Raw genomic sequence first — 16,980 nt, 5'->3', positions numbered from 1 at the left:
CACTAACACCTCACAGTACTTACTGCCAGACACCGCCTCCCTGCTGATCGCATATGCACTAACACCTCGCAGTACTTACCGCCGGACCCTGCCTCCCTGCTGATGGCATATACACTAACACCTCGCAGTACTTACCGCCGGACACTGCCTCCCTGCTGATGGCATATGCACCAACACCTCGCAGTACTTACCGCCGGACACTGCCTCCATGCTGATGGCATATGCACTAACACCTCGCAGTACTTACCGCCGGACACCGCTTCCCTGCTGATGGCATATGCACTAACACCTCGCAGTACTTACCGCCGGACACCGCTTCCATGCTGATGGCAAATGCACTAACACCTCGCAGTACTTACGCCGGACACTGCCTCCCTGCTGATGGCATATGCACTAATACCTCGCAGTACTTACCGCCGGACACCGCCTCCCTGCTGATGGCATATGCACTAACACCTCGCAGTACTTACCGCCGGACACCGCCTCCCTGCTGATGGCATATGCACTAACACCTCGCAGTACTTACCGCCGGACACCGCCTCCTTGCTGATGGCATATGCACTAACACCTCGCAGTACTTACCGCCGGACACCGCCTCCCTGCTGATGGCATATGCACTAACACCTCGCAGTACTTACCGCCGGACACTGCCTCCCTGCTGATGGCATATGCACTAACACCTTGCAGTAGTTACCGCCGGACACTGCCTCCCTGCTGATGGCATATGCACTAACACCTCGCAGTACTTACCGCTGGACACCGCTTCCCTGCTGATGGCATATGCACTAACACCTCGCAGTACTTACCGCCGGACACTGCCTCCCTGCTGATGGCATATGCACTAACACCTCGCAGTACTTACCGCCGGACACCGCCTCCCTGCTGTTGGCATATGCACTAACACCTCGCAGTACTTACCGCCGGACACCGCCTCCATGCTGATGGCATATGCACTAACACCTCGCAGTACTTACCGCCGGACACCGCTTCCCTGCTGATGGCATATGCACTAACACCTCGCAGTACCTACCGCCAGACACCGCCTCCCTGCTGATGGCATATGCACTAACACCCCGCAGTACTTACCACCGGACACCGCCTCCCTGCTGATGGCATATGCACTAACACCTCGTAGTACTTACCGCCGGACACCGCCTCCCTGCTGATGGCATATGCACTAACACCTCGCAGTACTTACCGCCGGACACCGCCTCCCTGCTGATGGCATATTCACTAACACCTTGCAGTACTTACCGCCGGACCCTGCCTCCCTGCTGATGGCATATGCACTAACACCTCGCAGTACTTACAGCCGGACACCGCCTCCCTGCTGATGGCATATGCACTAACACCTCGCAGTACTTACCGCCGGACCCTGCCTCCCTGCTGATGGCATATGCACTAACATATGCGATCAGTAGCACAAAGGACAGCTCTTCCGATAACTTTCTGGGTTTGTGACCTGGGAGTCCATCTGCGCATGCGCAGAGTGACACTACGGCTGCGGGTCATGCTGGGAGGGATCCGATCGGATCCCTCATAGCAGCGCGATGCGGTAGAAGCCCAGAGGCTTCTATAGGGTAACGCCAGCAAAAGCTGGCGTTACCCTCCGCATCAGAGCCCGGCGGACAGGAGATTGATGCATAAAGAAAATGCGGTAAAAAGAGGTTTTACCACATTTTCCGTTTAGTGCATTGGTCTTCCTCTCTTAACGAATATATCCACAGCACTACTTCCCTTGGTCTGTATGTTGGATGTAATTCTCATGATAGTTTCTCACTCTGTATGGATAACTGCACAGCACTACTTCCCATGTTCTATATGCTGGATGCAATTCTCATTATAGATTCTCACCAGCGCTAAATGTATAACTCTCCAGCACTACTTAACATGTTCTGTATGCTGGATGCAATTCTCATTATAGATTCTCATCTGCAGTGTATGGATAACCCCAAAGTATCCCTTCCCATTTTCTGCATGTTGAATGCAATTCTCATTATACATTCTCACCTGCGCTTTATGAGACCCTACAGTACTCCTTCCCATGTTCTGTATGCTGGATGCAATTCTCACTACCTATTCTTATTATGTTGCTTCTGCAGAGAACTGCAACCAGGGATTTTGGTGCCAGATTTTGCCCCGGGGCCGGGCTCTTTCAATATATGAGAGAATTTTGTTTTGTGTCTTTAATTCTAGGTCCCCTGAGACATCAATGAAACTTGGATATATTTGCTGACACAGTTTTAGAGAATAAAGGTCCAGTTGTTTATTATTTATTACAGCTTACATAGCGCCGATCATGCTACGCTGCGCTGTACAGAGAATATTATATCAGCCCCTGCCCCATGAACCTTACATTCTAACTACCCTATCATACATTCTAGGGCCCATTTTATCACAAGCCAATGAACCGGGATTAGCCATCATTAGCCCCACTACTAAATCCCAACACCCGGCTTACCGAATGAGGGTGAGCCTGGGGTCTTGGCGTGTAGCTGCGAGGAGGTTAGGTTTAGGCACCCCTAAGGGAGGGTTAGGGGGGGACAGGGTTAGACTACTTACCTTATGCTGTCGGGATTCCGACCCATCAATCTGCCGCTGGCGGTATTTTATCAATTGTAGTATCAGAATGAAGAGAAAGTTGAAGGCTCTGTCTAGAGATGGCCATCGGTGCTGTTACTCGATGGCAAAATAGCAAGTAGCTGTTGATGGTAATAAACTATTCAATGGATGACCATCAGTGGCTTCAACAACCGATGGTCATCCTTGTTTTTTGACTGACTGGCCCGTGGGCCAATCAGAACCTGGGGGCGGGCTTCATGGGTGCCGGAGGTGGAGCTATGCTCTGTGTCCCGAGACCCTGTAAAAATTTTTTAGTTATGCTTTGACATCGATCAATGGAAACCATCTGGTTCTCCCACATCAATGGCAAAAACATTCGACATCGGCCAAAAAAGATTGGTTATTAATTATGAATCATCAATGGTCGATGGCCATCCCTAGCTCATACATGCCGACTATCTGGCTGCCCCTTTCCGGGAGGGAGCAGCCAGATCGGCATTACTGGGGGTGTGTGGCCAGCAGACGGGGGCGGGGCCGGCAAGATGAAAAGTTTTTGCGGGCGGGGGCGTCATTTTGGCCCCGTCCCCGCTACACACTGCCGATATTACAGGCAGTGTGAAGCGGGGGGCGGTGCCGAAATGACGCGAATCGCTTCACCGCCCCCCTTCGCTGCCGGGAGACTTGCGGTGGGACAGGAGGGGTCGGCGGTGGGACAGGAGGGGTCGGCGGCAGCCGGGAGACTTGCCTGCCATCCCGGGAGGTCGGGAGCGGCACCCGTTTTTCGGGAGGCTCCCGACCAAATCGGGAGGGTAGGCAAGTATGCCCTAGCTTTATGTAGTGCATCTTGGGTAATCTGAGGCTCTCCAGAAAACTGGGACCTGTAGTTCTGCAGCTCCAGAGCTGCAGGTTGCCTAACTCTGGTCTGCTGTACACTTGGGGCAAATTTACTTTAAATGCCGTAATCCCTTTATGGTGGTAATAAGGTTGTACAGTCTGTCAACTCAGTAAGATGACATTGTTATAATTGGCACACAGATTGCTCGGGGCGAGAAGGTTGGTGCACTTCTTCTACGTTCCCCACATCTCCTCCCAGGCCCAGGTGAGGAGATCGTCCAGCCTGGGGATCAGCCATTTCTCTCAGACCAAAGTGCAGAACATCTGTGGGTGAACCCAGGTAATAAGTCAGTAAATAAGATTAATATTTATGAATTTGCAATGCCGTGAAACTAAATCCCCTGTGTAAAATTCTCAGGTGAACGTATTGTATACTAACACGTTAGGAATGTCTCTCTATCCCCTGTAACAATGAGAGGCTTATATCTCCTGGAAGCTCTGACGGCCTTACACCAGCAAAGTGCCAGGCGTGTGCTGCAGAATCTGCTGGCTCTGGCGCACCCCTCTGGCTTAACCACTGCAGTGCCACTGGGGCAGCCTGGCAGTTCCCTCTGTACCAGTCATCTAAACACAGGGCGTGGTATGAAGAGTCGGTCGACATGTCAACACCAAAATGTGTCAGAATTTCGACATGGGCATAAGGTCGTCATCACAATGTCGATGTTCTCAAATGTTTTACATGGATAAAGTGTTAAACAAGATCATAATGTCGACACTTAACATGTCAACACCACACTGTCGATATACATTTTTATGCATATTTTAGCCTAATGCGAAACATAACCATAATGCTAAACATAACTGTGACAGAAGCACTGGTAAAGTTGTACACGGGAGATATATTTGTCCCAGGTTTCTGATCTATGGGCCTGATTCAGACACGTTCGCTAAGCTGCGAACGCACGCTATGGGCGATTATCGCACGTTTGCGTATGCTTCAAAGTACGCATGTGCAAACCAGTCACTGTGTCCGGGAATCGTGTGCTTGTAGTACACAGACTGGACGCTACTTTGAGTGACAGCGCTGTTTGTGGGTGGTAACGGGAAGGTGCTTGTGAACGGGGGAGTAGTACTGCGAACGCAGGCGTGTCTGGGCGTCAAAACAGAGTTTTATGGGTGTGCATAATTAGCATGGATGCGTCATTGTACACGTCACCTGGTTGTATTTTAGCCTGCAGTGATCGCAGTGCTTGCGGCGGAGTACGGTTTACCTCAAGCGCTGCGTGCAGCTCCGATGGCTCTCGATGGTTCTGATTAATCATACACTTCCTGGAGATGACGTGTACTAAGAAAGAAAGGTGGGCGTCTTTATACTGTCGTGTGTTCGCTCTGCCGTCGCTCTCTAAGGCATAGAGGGCGTCCTTTCACCACACAGTGCGATCGCAGCATTTGCATACCCAGCCCCTTTTAGCTGCGTGAGAGCGCAGCTTAGCGTCCGGGTCTGAATGAGCTCCTATATGTAGTAAAACACCAGCAAAATGTCTTTTTTTGTCAGATAAGGGTTCCTCTGGTTATGTATGGACAGTGAGGGCAGACTCCATCCATTAGGCCTATTTCGGATCTTCCAGTCTTCAGCCTGAGAACAGGCTGATTAGTAATTGAGATACTGATAAAGGTGTGTCAGGGTTTTTACTCATACTTGCTGACAATCTGGCTGCTCCTTCCGGGAGGGAGCAGCCAGATCGGCAGAACAGGGGGCGTGGCCAGCAAAAGGGGGTGGTCCAAACGAGCTGAGGTCGGTTTGCGGGCGTGACAGGGGCGGGGCCACGCGTCATTTTAGCCCCGCCCCCGCTACACAATGCAGAAAAAAAGGCATTGCGAAGCAGGGCCAAGATGACGCGAATCGCGTCAGCGCCCCCCCCCCCGCTGCGGGGGTTTATCAGGTAATGGGGAGGGGGGTTCGGGGGATCGGCGGCAGGCTTGCCTGCCTTTCCGGGGGGGGCGGGAGCTGCACCCGTTTATCGGGAGGCTCCCGCCCGAATCGGGAGGGTAGGCAATCCTGTTTCACTACCTGGGGAAAGAGGCAGCAGGCTTGTTAAGAGACATTGGGGCCTGTTTATTAACATTATTTTTACAAAAATAATGTGAAAAGGGTGTGAAAACACCCTTTTACACTTTATTTTAGTAAAAATTTCACATAAATTCACTAAAGGGCAAGTGGAGTAGAACTCGTAAAATTTGACCCCAAATCCTAATTATCACATATTCTAAGTAATTATCACTTATTATTAGCAAGAAAATCGCATTTCCTATAATTGTCATGGGAAATGTGATCTGGCTGAGATTTACTAAAAATAAAATTTGAAAAATACCGGTGGAAGCCCTGTGATAATAACGCCACCTGCAGATGGCGTTATCCAGGGTTCCCCGACCCCTGCTCTGCTCTAACAGGCAGAGCAGAGCCGGGAGCTGGGCCCCAGTGATCAGCTGTGTGGTCTGCAAAAAAAAAAATAGTTAAGAAAAAAAACACTTACCTGATTCCAGGGACATACAGTAGAGCAGATGACCGGGGTCACAATGCAGGATCTGGGAGACCAGCTGCCCGGAGCCCCAGAGGACATCATCGGAGCACCGATCACCGGAGGTAAATGAAGCTAAGCTGGGAGGTCGCAGTGGCGGGGGTTGTTGCTGTAGCTGTTGTTGTTTTAAAAGATTAAAAAAATTACTGTTGACATTTTGGTGTCGACATGTCACATGTCAACATTATGAACATGTGAATGTCAACGTCTTGCTTGTTGACCTAATATCCATGTCAAAATTCTGCCTGTTGAAATTTAGAACCTGTCGACATTCCAAATGTTGCCATTCTGACCGGACACCCTAAACCAGTGATGGCGAACCTTTTAGAGACCGAGTGCCCAAATTGCAACCCAAAACCCACTTATTTATTGCAAAGTGCCAACACGCAATTTAACCTGAATACTGAGGTTCTCCCCATAGTTATGCCCCCAGTTCATGTTCTACAATATAGTTATTCCCCAAATCATATTATATACCATAGTTATGCCCCAAATCATAGTTGTGCCCCCAGTTCATGTTCTGCAATATAGTTATAATATTTTATGCCCCATAGACATCTATACAGCCCCATCCTTAGTTAACACACACACACACACCCCACTGATCGCACCACAGCCCCCGGACCACCCTCCGACCCGCGCTCACCAAATTGAATTAAAAAAAACCTCCGCGGACCACCCTCCGGCCCCGCGGCACCCATAATCCGAGACCACCAACCTGGTCCAGAGACAGATGCACCTCCTGTGCTGCTTCCCTCAGCCTGTGCTGTGTAGAGTCTTGATTGGATGTCTTTCGGCGCGCGGATGGCGAGCAGCCCGGCGCTGTGCTGGGGTGACAGCGTGTGCCCATGGCGAGGGATCTGTGTGCCCCCTCTGGCACGCATGCCATAGGTTCGCCACAACTGCCCTAAACAGACTAGAGGACCCTATACTGTGAGCTGTACCCATATTACACCTTCCAATTCTGTACGAACTGGTGTCATCGCTGAGGCTATTATTATTTGGTATATCGGTAGTTCAGGCTACATGACTGCTCCCGCCTTGTTTACAGAGGATGGTAACACCAAATGTCTTTTGAGAAGTAAAAAACCCAGCAGATTACAAAGTAGCATATGTGTTTGAATTAGAGATGTGCCCCGACCCCTTAGATATCCCCTTTGTAGAACAGCATGTGCCCAGTTTGCCCGCTGAACATTTTATGGCGCTTTATGACTGGTTGTTGTTTTATTTATTTTTTTATTTACAAATTTTCCTTTAAAGCTTTCCCACTGAGAATAATAAAGAGGCGGAACAGACCCCAATGGCCGGTGACGTTGAAGCTATGGGGTAAGATACATACCCCCCTCAGGTGGCAGAATGTGGAGAGCGGCGCTGAGGAGCGCGGGTAATCTCCTGAGGAGCAGGGACCACAGGATATGGATGAGAGCGGATAGTGGGCCTGATTCAGAGCTGGACGCTATTTGCGCTCGCTCGTTCAGAAAAAGGGGCCGGCTATTTAAATTGAGCGCTCGCTCTTTGCGGTCTGTTGACGCCTCTATGTCTGAGCGAGCGAACGAAATATGCGCTCGCTATTTTGTAAAGATGCCCCCTGGCCGCTCGCATCCTACGTCATCTCCGCTATTTATTAGATTAATCGAGTACATCGAAAGGCGTCTGAACTGCTCGCAGTGCTTGTGGTTGGATTTTCCTACCGCAATCATGCGAACAGTTCAGGCTAAGAAACAACCAAGTGACGTGGCTGATGACGCTGCTTTGTTAATTATGCACACCCTTAAAACGCCCGTTTTGACCGTTTGGCACGCCTGCGTTCGGATCTCCACTGCCCGTTTTCAAGCACCTTCCCCTGTTACCACCCACAAACGCCTCATCCTGTCACTCAAATTAGCAGGCACTCGCAATTTTGCGAACACACGTTTTCCGACCGCACTGACTGGTTGGCGCATGCGCATTACGACCCATACGCATGCGCAGATGTGCTAACATCGCTCGGAGCGAAGAGCGGCCGCTAACGAGCGGCTCTGAATCAGGCCCTGTGTCATAACTGGAGTAAGTTCAGGTTGCTGATATAAGTGTCCTTTTTCCCTGTTTATCCAATCACTGCCGTGCCCTACTCCGTACAGGAGGTGCTACACTAACACCTCATGCCTCTTCCTGCTGTCAGGTGCAGGAGCACCAACTGTACTGGGGGACGGAGAACCAAGGCGGCTGTTGTTTCCTGTGTATCCAGTAATTCATCCGTGCAGGGGTCTGTACTGACCTTCTCTGACCCACCCACCCATAATTATCTAATAACATCCTGGGCCGGTGCGATTTTGCTGTTTCAGGGCCGCCCGCAGCTGCGATCTGCCTGTACATGGCACAGCTGTGGGAGGAATGGATGCTCCTCAACCCCGGCCAGTGGTTTGATCCCACCTGTGCCTGCGCTACTAAAGCAATCAGCAGGCGCAGGCTGGCATGAATTTACTGCCGGGTCGCTGGGACATGATGTCCCAGCTCAATAAAGTTTTTGTTTTGTTTGCGGACTAGTGCGCATGACGTCATGCCACAAAAGAACAGAGGAAGAGGCACCGCCAGCGCCATGAAGAGCTCAGCGGACTGCAGAGATCATGTTAGGAGAGGTAAGAGAAGGGGAAGGAGCTGAGGGAGGCCATAGGGATGGAGGGAGGGTTGGAGGAGCTGAGGGAGGCCATAGGGATGGAGGGAGGGTTGGAGGAGCTGAGGGAGGCCATAGGGATGGAGGGAGGGTTGGAGGAGCTGAGGGAGGCCTAGTGAGACAAAAGTTGGGACCTAGCCATGGAGACACACAGAGAGGGGTGGGGGGGGGTTAGCTGAGACCATGGAGACACATAGAGGGGGTGGCTGAGACCTTTGAGACATGCAGAGGGGGATGGGGTAGCTGAGACCATGGATACACACAGAGGGGGTAACTGAGACCATTGAGATATGCAGGGGAAGGGGAGCTGAGACCATGAAGACACAGGGGGGGGAAGGTAGGTGAGACCATTGAGACAAGCAGGGGAAGGGGAGCTGAGACCATGAAGACACAGGGAGGGGGGGGAAGGTGGGTGAGACCATTGAGACAAGCAGGGGAAGGGGAGCTGAGACCATGAAGACACAGGGGGGGGGGGTAGGTGAGACCATTGAGACAAGCAGGGGAAGGGGAGCTGAGACCATGAAGACACAGGGGGGGGGGTAGGTGAGACCATTGAGACAAGCAGGGGAAGGGGAGCTGAGACCATGAAGACACAGGGGGGGGTAGGTGAGACCATTGAGACAAGCAGGGGAAGGGGAGCTGAGACCATGAAGACACACAGAGGGAGTTGTGGGGGGGGGGTTAGGTGAGACCATGGAGATACACAGGGGGGGAGGATATCAGAGCACATTGTGGGATGAGGTATGAAGGAGTATAGTGTTAGATGGAGGAAGCTTAGTGGGATATGGAAGTACAGTGTGGGATGGGGAGCTTATGTGTATGTGTGTGAGTAAAATATATATACTGTGTATATATATATATATATATATATATATATATATATATATATATAGCACATGCGATGCAGGCGGCACTCAGAGACTCCCAAAGTATAAGAAGAAAAAATTTTCATGCAATGTCAACGTTTCGGAAGACGAGCCTCCTTTCTCAAGACGATACAGTACAACAATGGACAAACAAACATATAAATACCTTCCACCATGTCTCAATCAATACTCCCCGCCCGATCAGCACGCGCACCTGGCTTCCGGCATCACGAGGGTGTGCGTCACTACAACGCGCCAACCTCAGCCGTCACCATAGGCCGCCCGCTGATGACATCAGACGTGGTTGGATCATACCAGAGCGCTGGAATGGCAACCGTAAACAAAACGGGAGCCGAATGCCAAACGATCAAAGCAGAACCACATGTCTCTAAATTTAAACAGCTGAAAAGTAACATAAATAAAGCCATCTGACATATACATAAAGAACTAATAAGAAAACAATAACTATATATAAAGACAATATTGGGGGTCAAAAACATAAACAAAAAATGATCTATCAATATAATGACATGTATGAACAAAACAAGATAATTAAATAACAAAAAATAATATAAAACATAGATGATAATACAAAATATATAAAGCAAAATAATAAAAAAATCTAACTAAGTTGCTCGTAAAGCAACATCTCAGAAAAATGCTAATAATGTGAAAAAATATATGAAATATATTAAATATCTGAGAAAGATAGTTTGAGAGAGTGCGCAATAAAAATTAGAGTGCAGCTGGAGTGGTACAAATGAGTATACACCCAAGGAAGTACTCAAAACATAGAAAACAAGAGAGCGCTTGTGAGATTGTACACGTTTGACCCAATATATTAAATATCTGACAAAAATATGCAATGAAACACAAGATACACCGAACCCTAAAAAGAAGATTACAAAAAACAGTTTAAACCCAAGGATTCGTTCAAAAACCCGTGGGCGCTAAAGTGTCCAATAAAAAAATCCACTTGGACTCCAACTGCAACAAACGTTTAGGTCTATTGCCACCCCGTAATGAGACAGGGACGTGGTCAATCATGCAATAACGTAATATCGCAACCCCATGTTGCGCCAAAGCAAAATGACGCGCCACCGGCTGCTCACTCGCACCCGTGGAAATGGCTGCTCTAATAGCGGAACGTTGTTGTGCCATCCGCTCCTTGAACTGTCTTTCTGTCTTGCCCACGTAATGTAACCCACATGGGCAAGACAGAAGATATACAACAAATCTAGAACTACATGTGAGGGAGTGCTAAATTTTTAATTTCCTACCAGAATATGGATGGAAAAACACATCCCCTACTATCAAATATCTACAGGTTAAACACCCAGTACATTTGAAACAACCGAATTTGCGGTGTAAAAAATGTGAAGGCAACTGTCGTGAAAACCCCGTGATGTCAGTCTTGACAAGATAATCCCTATGATTATGACCCCTAGTGTAACAAGGACGAATCCTAGCGTCAGCTAACGATGGTAACTCAGGGTCTGTTTGAATAACTGGCCACAATTGTTTGGCCTTACTATTGCTGTATCTGCTGCTAGTACTGAATCTGTTGACTCAGGTAATAACATTGGGGTCCACTAGTTTAGTGGATGGCTGTAACAAATCTCTCCTAGCGAAATTTAAAGCTTTCCATTTGGCTTGCAATAATTCCGACAGGGGATAGCCCCTTTCCAGAAATTTATGTACCATCACTTCCAGTTTCTAATCCCTATCAGTGAGATCACTAGATATTCTACATACCCTCAGCATCTGAGAGTAAGGTAAACTCTTGATAGTAGATACCGGATGAAAACTATTGTGCCTGAGGATAGTGTTACGATCAGTGGGTTTAACAAATAAAGAAGTCTGTAATATACCCATATTAGAACTGATTTTAACATTCAAGAAAGTCGCCTCATTAGTATCAATCACGTATGTTAATTTCACCGGAGAATCTGATGCATTATGCCTCTGAATGAGGTCACAAAAAGCCTGTTCTGAGCCTGTCCAAAAAAATCAATATGTCGTCTATATAACATAAATAAAGACAAATCCTGCAAAAAATATCAGGATTATTAAAAAACAAATGCTGCTCAACGCTATGCATGCATTAGCGTACGATGGGGCCACACAGGACCCCATCGCACATCCAGATAGCTGTAAATAAAAACGCCCATCGTACAAAAAATAATTGTGTGTTAAGATAAAATGCAAAAGTTTCACAAATACATCAACCCGAGGCCCCTGATAGAGCTCATTATCAGTAATAAGGCCTTCAACTGCCGCAAGTCCCTCACTGTGGGGTATACAAGTGTAGAGACTTGCGACATCAACACTGCAAAGAAAACGATTGTCAGGTAATGTGGTAAAATCCAACAACTTGAGCAGTAATGTTGATGTGTCCTTAAGGTATGTAGGTAACTCTTGGATGCATGGTTGTAATAATGAATCAAGGAAAACAGCAACAGGATGACACAGAGACCCACGGGCAGAGATAATAGGTCTGCCCGGGGGTCTCTGCGCATCTTTATGTATTTTAGGTATGGTGTAGAAAACCGGGACCCCCGGAAATTCTGCACTCAAGACTTTAGCCAGGTCAACAGACTTTAATCCCTCAGCAACAGCCTCAGACAAAATATTATCCAACTCTCGCTTAAACATAGCGGTAGGGTCAGACACGGAGTGCCGGTCCATTGGATTATATATATATATATATATATATATTATATTCATATGCAAAGGAGCTAATTCAAGTAGCCGGCGGAATCATGCCAGCACCGAGAGGCAAGAGAGCATCTGGCGCATGGCGAGCTGAGGCGTGGCACTGACCCTTGTGGAGAAGGCCCAGCACAGAGGATAACCATCTTCTGCCAAGGTAAGCAGAGCATGTAATGTCCCAGCAACACACACACACATGTTAGTTTTACTTCACTAAACCCCCCCCCGTAGACAAGCGGGGCCACGTGCTTTTGTGTGCCCCCCCGGCCTGAAAGTTGCCAGCCAGCCCCTGTCTAGCACAGTCTATGAAATAACATCTATGAGATGCCAATTGGTTGCTTTGGGCAACTGCTCCACTTTATCTCTCTCCCAGGCTTGGTACATCTCCCCTCCTGCGTTTATTACTATGTGCAGCAAATATCTCGCTAAGGGGCCCATTTATCAGCCTATTCCCTGAAAACACCCATTTTTGGGGGATACCTCAAATATGAAGTATCCCCCGGATGTATTAAGGAGGGATCACAGCTGGTATCTCCGATATCTCATGTGATCCCTCCATTTCCGCTGGCAGCCGCAACCCCCATATGGGAGATGCGATGCTGCCAGCTTTATCAATATCCGGAATGTGATGCATCCCGGTTATTGGCCTCCGCAGCTAATGCCATCTGAAGATGGCATTAGCCGCTGTACAGGGCCGGTGCAAGGTTTCTTGGCACCCTAGGCATTTCTTCAGCTTTGCGCCATCCCCCTGCTCGGATAGCTAAACAAGCCCTTAAACAGTGCCCCCAGCAATGGTCTCCTCTATGCAGTGCCCCCAGTAGTGCCCCTTATACAGTGCCCCCAGTAGTGGTCCCCTCTATGCAGTGCCCCCTGTAGTGCCCCTTATACAGTGCCCCCAGTAGTGGCCCCCTAGGCAGTGCTCCCAGTAGTGCCCCTTATACAGTGCCCCCAGTAGTGGTCCCCTCTATGCAGTGCCCCCAGTAGTGCCCCTTATACAGTGCCCCCAGTAGTAGTCCCCCTATGCAGTGCCCCTAATATAATGCCCCCAGTAGTAGTCTCCCCTGTGCAGTGCCCCTTATATAATGCCCCCAGTAGTAGTCCCCCCCTGTGCAGTGCCCCTTATATAGTGCCCCCAGCAGTGCCCCCAGTAGTAGCCTCCCCCAGCAGTGCCCCAGTAGTAGCCTCCCCCAGCAATGCACCCAGTAGTATTCGTGCCCCCAGTAGTAATCGTGCTCCCAGTAGTAGCCTCCCCCCAGCAGAACCCCCAATAGTAGCTTCCCCCAAGCAGTGCCCCCAGTAGTAATCGTGCCCCCAGAAGTAGCCTCCCCCAGCAGTGCCCCCAGTAGCCTCCCCCCAGCAGTGCCCCCAGTAGCCTCCCCCCAGCAGTTCCCCCAGTAGTAGCTTCCCCTCAGCAGAGCCCCCAGTAGTAATTGTGCCCCCAGTAGTAGCCTCCCCCAGCAGTGCCCCCAGTAGCCTCCCCCCAGCAGTGCCCCCAGTAGTAGCTTCCCCCCAGAAGTGCCCCCAGTAGCCTCCCCCCAGCAGTGCCCCCAGTAGTAGCCTCCCCCCAGACAGACACATGTAAAAAAAAAAAAAAAAAAATCCACTTACCTTAATCCCCGCTCCGGCGTCCGCTCCTCTGTCCCCCGAGCTCCGGCAGTCCCCGCGGGCCGCTTTTCATGATGGGAGCAACGTCATGGCACCTCTTCCTTCACCCACTGCGGGAGCTGGAAAATTAAGCTCATGAGTGAGCTCCGGCCCGGCTCTGGCAGTGAGCGCAGCAGCCAATGAGAGTCTGTCTGACTATCATCGGCTGCTAAAACAAACACACAGCTGCCAGCGCCGGCGGCTGTGTGTTTGTTATACTAGTAGTGTTCTCTGGACTGCATTTATGTGTGGTCCACAGTACCGCCCTGCAGGCTGCCTAAGTTTGCCTAGTGGTAGCGCTGGCCCTGCCACTGTAGCCTATGGGCTACCGCTGCATAATTAGCCGGTGGAGGGTTCCCCCGAAACCCTCCCTGGCTATGGCGGCTTTGCATGTGCTATGATCGCATATTGCAATGTATAAATGGGGGCCTCAAAGTGGATGAATGTATAGTGCAAACCCCTTATCACACACACACACACACACACACACATATATATTATTATGTACAGCACATCTCTCAAGTGTTTTTTAATTATACAGCAAACCCTTCACCCAAGAACACTTATGTATCTCTTACTTATGTATCTTACTTATGTATCTCTAACTTATGTATCTTATGTATCTCTTACTGATGTATCTTACTTATGTATCTCTTACTTATGTATCTTACTTATGTATCTCTTACTTATGTATCTTACTTATGTATCTCTTATGTATCTCTTACTTACGTATCTCTTACTTATGTATCTTACTTATGTATCTCTTACTGATGTATCTTACTTATGTATCTCTTACTTATGTATCTTACTTATGTATCTCTTACTTATGTATCTTACTTATGTATCTCTTATGTATCTCTTACTTATGTATCTCTTACTTATGTATCTTACTTATGTATCTTATGTATCTCTTACTGATGTATCTTACTTATGTATCCCCTACTTATGTATCTCTTACTTATGTATCTCTTACTTATGTATCTCTTATGTATCTCTTACTTATGTATCTCTTACTTATGTATCTTACTTATGTATCTCTTACTTATGTATCTCTTACTTATGTATCTTACTTATGTATCTCTTATGTATCTCTTACTTATGTATCTCTTACTTATGTATCTTACTTATGTATCTCTTATGTATCTCTTACTTATGTATCTTACTTATGTATCTTACTTATGTATCTTACTTATGTATCTCTTATGTATCTCTTACTTATGTATCTCTTACTTATGTATCTTACTTATGTATCTTACTTATGTATCTCTTACTTATGTATCTCCTACTTATGTATCTCTTACTTATGTATCTCTTACTTATGTATCTTACTTATGTATCTTACTTATGAATTTTACTTATGTATCTCTTACTTATGTATCTTACTTATGTATCTTACTTATCTATCTCTTACTTATGTATCCCCTACTTATGTATCTCTTACTTATGTATCTCTTACTTATGTATCTTACTTATGTATCTCTTACTTATGTATCCCCTACTTATGTATCTCTTACTTATGTATCTTACTTATGTATCTCTTACTTATGTATCTCTTATGTATCTTACTTATGTATCTTACTTATGTATCTTACTTATGTATCTCTTACTTATGTATCTTACTTATGTATCTCTTACTTATATATCTCTTACTTATGTATCTTACTTATGTATCTCTTACTTATGTATCCCCTACTTATGTATCTCTTACTTATGTATCTTACTTAGGTATCTCTTACTTATGTATCTTACTTATGTATCTCTTATGTATCTCTTATGTGTATCTTACTTATGTATCTCTTATGTATCTCTTACTTATGTATCTATTATGTATCTCTTACTTATGTATCTTACTTATGTATCTCTTATGTATCTCTTACTTATGTATCTTACTTATGTATCTCTTACTTATGTATCTTACTTATGTATCTTACTTATGTATCTCTTATGTATCTCTTACTTATGTATCTCTTACTTATGTATCTTACTTATGTATCTCTTACTTATGTATCTTATGTATCTCTTACTGATGTATCTTACTTATGTATCCCCTACTTATGTATCTCTTACTTATGTATCTCTTACTTATGTATCTCTTATGTATCTCTTACTTATGTATCTCTTATGTATCTCTTATTTATGTATCTATTATGTATCTTACTTATGTATCTCTTACTTATGTATCTCTTACTTATGTATCTTACTTATGTATCTCTTACTTATGTATCTCTTATGTATCTCTTACTTATGTATCTATTATGTATCTTACTTATGTATCTCTTACTTATGTATCTCTTACTTATGTATCTTACTTATGTATCTTACTTATGTATCTCTTACTTATGTATCTTACTTATGTATCTTACTTATGTATCTCTTATGTATCTTACTTATGTATCTCTTATGTATCTCTTACTTATGTATCTTACTTATGTATCTCTTACTTATGTATCTCTTACTTATGTATCTTACTTATGTATCTCCTACTTATGTATCTTACTTATGTATCTTACTTATGTATCTCTTATGTATCTTACTTATGTATCTCTTATGTATCTCTTACTTATGTATCTTACTTATGTATCTCTTACTTATGTATCTCTTACTTATGTATCTCTTATGAATCTCTTACTTATGTAGCTCTTATGTATCTCTTACTTATGTATCTTACTTATGTATCTCTTAAGGTGCATACGCAAACAACGATTTTTTGAACGATTATCGTTAAATGATATCGTTTAACGATAATCGTTTAAAAAAATCGTTCACTTTCTGAGTCAAATCATGAACGATTATCGTTCATGCGCGTTCACGTTTGTAGTTTGTAGTTTGTAATTTGTAGTTCAGTCAGACTTGTCAACTGAACGATTTTCAGTAAGTTAATATGCAAAAATCGTTTGTAGTTCTAAAAAATCGTTCATTACATTTAGTAAATGAACAACTTTAGTAAACGATTCTAGTTAATTTTTTCAAGGGAAAAAATTGTTTACTAAAATCGTTTATTAACTAAATCGTTGTGTGTGTATGCAGCATAACCTATGTATCTGCGCTTTTTAACCCCGATAATTTCTTATCTCTGTAATCGCGGCAATGTGAAATTAATTATTGGTCAATGCAATGTATCAAAAAACAC

Source organism: Taudactylus pleione, unplaced genomic scaffold (genome assembly GCF_031769625.1).
Source record: "Taudactylus pleione unplaced genomic scaffold, aTauple2 ptg000434l, whole genome shotgun sequence".
In the NCBI taxonomy this organism is placed as follows: domain Eukaryota; kingdom Metazoa; phylum Chordata; class Amphibia; order Anura; family Myobatrachidae; genus Taudactylus; species Taudactylus pleione.
The sequence above is the reverse complement of the archived record's forward strand: the minus strand, read 5'-3'. Positions refer to the sequence as shown.